General features: G+C 44.4%; 1 protein-coding gene across 1 annotated transcript in view; it reads right to left on the reverse strand.

Annotated features, from left to right (window-relative positions):
- Positions 1–1,053, reverse strand: part of LOC139272557 (guanylate-binding protein 1-like) — a 93,686-nt gene extending 92,633 nt beyond the window's left edge. Inside the window, exon 1 of the mRNA XM_070888614.1 lies at positions 1,019–1,053. The gene's annotated coding sequence lies outside the window, so the exon portion shown is untranslated. The remainder of the gene's footprint in view (positions 1–1,018) is intronic.
- Between the last annotated feature and the right edge of the window lie 6,062 nt (positions 1,054–7,115).

A 7,115-nucleotide genomic window follows, 5' to 3' on the forward strand; every position in this document is an offset into this window, starting at 1 on the left:
TTTCCCTCGACCCCCCCCGACCCCCCCCTCTTCCCCCGACCCCCCCTCTTCCCCCGACCCCCACCATTTCCCTCGACCCCCCCCCCGACCCCCCCCCTCTTCCCCCCGACCCCCCCTCTTCCCCCGACCCCCCCCTCTTCCCCCGATCCCCCCTCTTCCCCCGACCCCCCCCTCTTCCCCCGACCCCCTCTCTTCCCCCGACCCCCCCTCTCTTCCCCCGACCCCCCCTCTCTTCCCCCGACCCCCACTCTCTTCCCCCGACCCCCCCTCTCTTCCCTCCACCCCCCCCCTCTTCCCTCCCTCTCTCTCCCCTCCCCTCTCCCTCCCTCTCCTTCCCTCTTCCTTCCCTCTCCCCCCTCCCTCCCTTCCTCCCCCTCCCTCCCCCCCTCCCTCCCTCCCCCTCCTCCCCCCTCCCTCCTCTCCCCCTCCTCCCCCCCTCCCCTCCCACCTCCCCCCTCCCACCCCCTCCCCTCCCCCTCCCCTCCCCCTCCCTCCCTCCCCTCCCCCTCCCTCCCTCCTCCCCCCTCCCTCCCCCCTCTCTCCCTCCCTCCCCCTTCCCTCCCCCTTCCCTCTCCCCCCCTCCCCCCCCCCCCTCCCTCATATGTTCGTAGTTAGTTAAATAAATCTGGAATTTAAAAAAAAAAGCTAGCACCAAAACTATAGGATTGTCATAAAAACCCAACTGGTTCTTTTTAGGGAAGGAAATCTGCTGTCCTTACCCGGTCTAGCTGATGTGTGACTCCGGACCCACAGCAATGTGGTTGATTCTTAACTGACCCTCTGAAAGGGCTTGGCAACACAGTAGTCAAGGAGGCAGCACACCGCCACCTTCTCAAGGGCAATTAGGGATGGGCAATAAATGCCGGCCTTGCCAACGACGCCCATATTCCATGAACGAATAAATAAAAAAAGAGCTGTCCAGATTGGTCGTGGAAGGGAAATAATTACTTCCCTGTTAAATATAGTAAAGGATAACATAAGGTGAATTGGAGAAAGATCACGGGGCAATTGTACTCACCAGAGGAGCCTTGAAATGGTGCTGCTGAACTTCTTTGCCGCTTCTGTACTCACTGAAATATCTTCACTCTGCCTTTTGTACTGAGACCACTTCCTCTAAATACGGTTGTGGGAAAGTTCAGAAAGTCCCTGACTGCTGACACTGCAACCAACACTAACTAAAACTGGATGGTATTACCCAATGAGCAAAGCTTAACACTGGTGTTATACTCCATCCACTTTGCAATAAAGGCCAAGATTCCATTGGCCTTCCTGATCACTTACTGTACCTGCATACTAGCCTTTTGTGTTTCATGCACATGTACCCCCAGGTCCCGCTGTGCTGCAGCACTTTGCAATCTTTCTCCGTTTAAATAATAACTTGCTCTTTGATTTTCTGCCAAAGTGCATGACCTCACACTTTCCAACATTATACTCCATCTGCCAAATCTTTGTCCACTCATTCAACCTGTTTATGTCCTTTTGCATATTTATTGTGTCCTCCTCACACATTGCTTTTCCTCCCAGCTTTGTATCGTCAGCAAACTTGGCAACTTTACACTCTGTCCCTTCTTCCAAGTCATTAATATAGATTGTAAATATTTGGGGTCCCAGCACTGATCCCTGCGGCACCCAACTAGTTACTGGTTGCCAACCAGAGAATGAACCATTTATCCCGACTCTCTGTTTTCTGTTAGTTAGCCAATCCTCTATCCATGCTAATATATTACCCCCAACCCCGTGAACTTTTATCTTGCGCAGGGAAGGTCATGTCTGACTAATTTCATTGAATTTTTTGAGGAGGTAACAAGGAAGATCGATGAGGATCTTGTATTTGATGTGGAGTATATGGATTTTAGCAAAGCTTTTGATAAAGTCCCACATGGCAGACAGATCACAAAAATAAAAGCCCATGGGATCCAGGGCAAAGTGACAAGTTGGATCCAAAATTGGCTCAAAGGCAGGAAGCAAAGGGTAATGGTTGATGGATGTTTTTGTGACAGAAAGGCTGTTTCCAGTGGAGTTCTGCAGGGCTCAGGAATATATTCCTTGCTTTTTGTGGTATATATCAATGAGTTAGACTTGAATATCAGGGATATGATTAAGAAGTTTGCAGATGATACAAAAAATGGCTGTGTGGTTGATAATGAAGAAAAAAGCTGTAGACTGCAGGAAGCTATCAATGAACTGGTCAGATGGGCAGAACAGTGGCAAATGGAATTCAATCCAGAGACATTTGGGGAGGGCTAACAATACATGAGAATACACAATAAGTGGAAGGACACTGAGAAGTGTAGAGGAACAAAGGGACCTTGGAGTGCCTGTCCACAGATCGCTGAAGGTAGCAGGCCAGGTAGATAAGGTGGTTAAGAAGGCATAGGAATACTTGCCTTTATTAGCCTAGGCATAGAATACATGAGCAGGGGGGAGGGTTATGCTTGAAATGTATTAAAGAATAGGTAGGCCACAGCTAGAGTAATACGTGCTGTTCGTGTCACCATTTTATAGGAAAGATGTGATTGCACTAGAGAGGCTACAGAGAAGATTAATGAGGATGTTGCCTGGACTGGAGAATTTTAGCAATGAGGAAAGATTGCATAGGCTGTGTTTTTTTTCTTTGGAACAGAGGAGGCTGAGGGGAGACCTGACTGAGATGTATAAAATTATGAGGGGCCTAGTTAGAGTGGATAGGAAGGACCTAGGGTAAAAAAAAAATTTAAAAGCTCTTTTTCTAAATGCACGTAGCATTCGTAACAAAATAGATATGTTGACGGCCCAAATAGATACAAATGGGTATGATTTGATAGCCATTACAGAGACGTGGTCGCAAGGTGACCAGGACTGGGAACTAAATATTCAGGGATATTTGACAATTCAGAAGGACAGACAGAAAGCAAAAGGAGGTGGGGTAGCACTGATAATAAAGGATGGGATCAGTGCGTTAGTGAGAAATGATATTGGCTCAGAGGATCAAGATGTTGAATCAGTTTGGGTGGAGATAAGGAATAATAAGGGGAAAAAGTCGCTGGTGAGCGTAGTCTATAGGCCCCCAACATTGTTGGACGGAGTGTAAATCAAGAAATAATGGAGGCTTGTAATAAAGGAACAGCAATAATCATGGGTAATTTTAACCTTCATTTTTATTGGACAAAGCAAATTGGCCCGGGTAGCCTTGAGGAAGAGTACATAGAGTGTATCTGGGATAGTTTCCTTGAATCAACCAGGGAGCAGGCTCTCTTTGATCTGGTACTGTGCAATGAGACAGGATTAATAAATGATCTCGTAGGAAAAGATCCTCTAGGAATGAGTGACCATCACATGATTGAATTTCAAATTCAGTTGGAGGGTGAGAAAGTTGGATCTCAAACCAGTGTCCTAAGCTTAAATAAAGGAGACTACAAAGGTATGAGGGCAGAGTTGGCTAAAGTGGACTGGGAAAATAGATTAAAGAATGGGACGGTTGATGAACAGTGGCAGACATTTAAAGAGATATTTCATAACTCGCAACAAAAATATATCCCACTGAGAAGGAAAGACTGTAAGAGAAGGGTGGCTAACTAAGGAAATAAGGGAAGGTATCAAACTGAAAACAAAGGCATACAATGTGGCCAAAACTAGTGAGAGGCCAGAAGATAAGAACATTTTTAAAAGCCGACTAAAACATGATTGAGAGGGAAGATAGATTATGAAAGTAAACTAGCACAAAATATAAAAACAGATAGCAAGAGTTTCTACAGATAATCAAGGGGCTATAGGTAGTGAGGAACTCAATACAATCACGAGCACTAATGAAGTAGTACTAGGTAAAATAATGGGACTAAAGGTGGACCTGTTGGCTTACATCCTAGGATCTTAAGAGAAGTGGCTGCAGAGATAATGGATGCATTGGTTGTAATCTACCAAAATTCCCTGGATATTGTGGAAGTCCCAGCGAATTGGTAAATGTAATGCCCCTATTTAAAAAAAGGAGGAAACTATAGACCAGTTAGCCTAACATCTGTCGTTGGAAAAATGCTGAAGTCCATTATTAAGGGAGCAATAATAGGACATTTGGAAAAGCATAATTCAATTAAGCAGAGTATATATGGTTTTATGAAAGGGAAATCATGTTTGACAAATTTTCTGGAGTTCTTTGAGGATGTAACAAGCAGGGTGGATAAGGGGGAACCAGTGGATATGGTGTATTTGGTTTTCCAGAACGCATTCGATAAGGTGCCACATAAGAAGTTACTGCACAAGATAAAAGTTCACGGGGTTGGGGGTAATATATTAGCATGGATAGAGGATTGGTTAATTAACAGAAAACAGAGTCAGGATAAATGGGTCATTGCCTAGTTGGCAAACAGTAACTAGTGGGGTGCCACAGGGATTGGTGCTGGGTCCTCAACTATTTATAATCTATATCAATGACTTGGATGAAGGGACTGAGTGTAATGTAACCAAGTTTGCTGATGATACAAAGATGGGTGGGAAAGCAAATTGTGAAGAGGACACAAAAAATCTGCAAAGGGATATAGACAGGCTAAGTGAGTGGGCAAAAATTTGGCAGATGGAGTATAATGTGGGAAAATGTGATGTTATCACTTTGGCAGAAATAATAGAAAAGCAAATTATAATTTAAATGGCAAAACATTGCAAAGTGCTGCAGTACAGAGAGCCCTGGGGGTCTTTGAGCATGAAACACAAAACGTTAGGATGCAGGTACAGCAAGTAATCAGGAAGGAAAATGGCATGTTGGCCTTTATTGCAAGGGAGATAGCGTAGTAGAGAAGTCCTGCTACAACTGTACAGGATATTTGTGAGACCACACTTGGAGTACTGTGTACAGTTTTGGTCCCCGTATTTAAGGAAGAATATACTTGCATTGGAGGTTGTTCAAAGTAGATTCATTAGATTGATTCTAGAGATGAGGGGGCTGACTTATGAAGATAGGCGAGTAGCTTGGGCCTATACATAGGGGACATAGTTTCTATACATAGAAATATAGAAAATAGGTGCAGGAGTAGGCCATTCGGCCCTTCGCTCCTGCACCACCATTCAATATGATCAATGCTGATCATGCAACTTCAGTACCCCATTCCTGCTTTCTCTCCATACCCCTTGATTGGAGTTCAGAAGAATGGGAGGTGATCTTATTGAAACAAATAAGATAATGAAGGGGCTCAACAGGGTAGATGCAGAGAGGATATTTCCACTAGTGGGGGAATCTAGAACTAGGGGACATGGTTTCAGAATAAGTGGTTGTACTGTGTCTGTCAGTGTGTAGTGTGCGGTGAGCTATAACTCTAATTCTGCAGCTAGCTTCAACACTACACCAAGAAATATGGCTCAAGGTCAGAGCTTCAGAATCCAAATCATTTAATAATGCAGCGTGAAACAGAATAAAAGACAGATCTAGAATTATTGTAATACAATTGTAACAATCGAATAAAACCACCAATAAAGAGAAGTTACTTATCTCTTACTGTACTTCAAATATAAAATACAATAATTCCAAAATGATTGAATAAGGAGAAGTTACTTACACAACTGTACTTCTGGGAAGGTTTGCTACTGCAGAAGATTTGTTACTAATTCACAAAAGTTACAGATAGTTCTAGCTAAAATCGAGGCAGGTCCCTGCCGTTTGTTGTGATATTCTTTCTCTCTCTCTCTCTCTCTCTCTCTTTCTGTTGTCTGTCTCTGTCTAATGAGAAAACACCACCCAGTAGGGAAAGCATTATGACAACTACGGTGACCACAATCACATTACAGGGTCACGCATTTAAAACAGAGATGAGATGGAACTTCTCTCAGAGTGTCGTAATTCTTTGGAATTCTCTACCCCAGAGAGCAGTGGAGGCTGGGTTATTGACTATATTTGAAGTTGAGAGAGATTTCTAAACAATAAGGGAGTAAAGGGTTATGGGGAGCGGGCAGTGAAGCAGAGTTGAGGCCAAGATCAGATCAGCCGTGATCTTATTGAATGGCGAAGCAGGCTCGAGAGGCCAAATGGCCGACTCCTGCCCCTACTTCTTATGTTCTTATGTTATGTCCCTCTCCTTTGTGAAGACACTCGCAAGTATTCATAAAGAACCATATCCACGTCTTCTGCCTCCTCACACAAGCTTCATTTTTGGTCTCCAATAGGCCCTGCTCTTTCTTTAGTTACCCTCCTGCTATTTATGTATTTATGAAACATCTTTGGGTTTTTCTTGATGTTACTTGCCAATATATTTGAATTGCTTCTGGCATCTACCCTACAATGTGGAAAACTGCTCAGGTATGTACTGTCCACAAAAAACAGGACAAATACAATCTGGCCAAATACTGCCCAATCTGTCTACTCTCAATCATCAGCTAAGTGATGTAAGGAGTGGTGGCCCATGCTACAAGTGGCACTTGTTCACCAAGAACCTGCTCACCGATGCACAGTGTGAGTTTCACAAGAACAACATGGCTCCAGATCTCACTACAGCCTTGATTCAAACATTAACAAAAGAGCTGAATTGCAGAAGTCAGGTGAGAGTGACTTTGCTGGTCATCAAGGCAGCATTTCACTGAATGTGGCATCAAGGAGCCCTAGTAAAATTGAAGACGATGGGAATAGGGGGTAAACTCTCTACTGGCTGGAGTCATACCTAGCACAAAGGATGATGGTTGTGGTTGTTGATGGCTGATCATCACAGATCCAGGACATTGTTGCAGGAGTTCATCAGGCCAGTGTCCTAGGCCCAACCATCTTCAGCTGCTTTATCAATGACCTTCCCTCCATCATCAGGTCAGAAGTGAGGATGTTCACTGATGATTGCACAGTGTTCAGTGCCATTTGCAACTGCTCAGATAATGAAGTAATCTATGGCCACATGCAACAAGGTCTGTCCAACATTCAGGCTTGGGCTTATTAGTGAAAAGTAACATTCATGCCACAGAAGTACCAGGCAATGAATGTCTCCAACAAGAGAGCGGCTAACCACCGCCCCTTGACATTCAACTACATTACCATCGCCGAATCCCCCACCATCAACATCCTTAACAGACCAGAAACTTAACTCGACCAATCACATAAATACTGTGGCTACAAGAGTAGGTTAGAGGCTGGGTATTCTGCACCAAATGTCTCATCTCCTGACTCCTCA

This window comes from Pristiophorus japonicus, chromosome 9, assembly GCF_044704955.1.
Source record: "Pristiophorus japonicus isolate sPriJap1 chromosome 9, sPriJap1.hap1, whole genome shotgun sequence".
Lineage (NCBI taxonomy): Eukaryota > Metazoa > Chordata > Chondrichthyes > Pristiophoridae > Pristiophorus > Pristiophorus japonicus.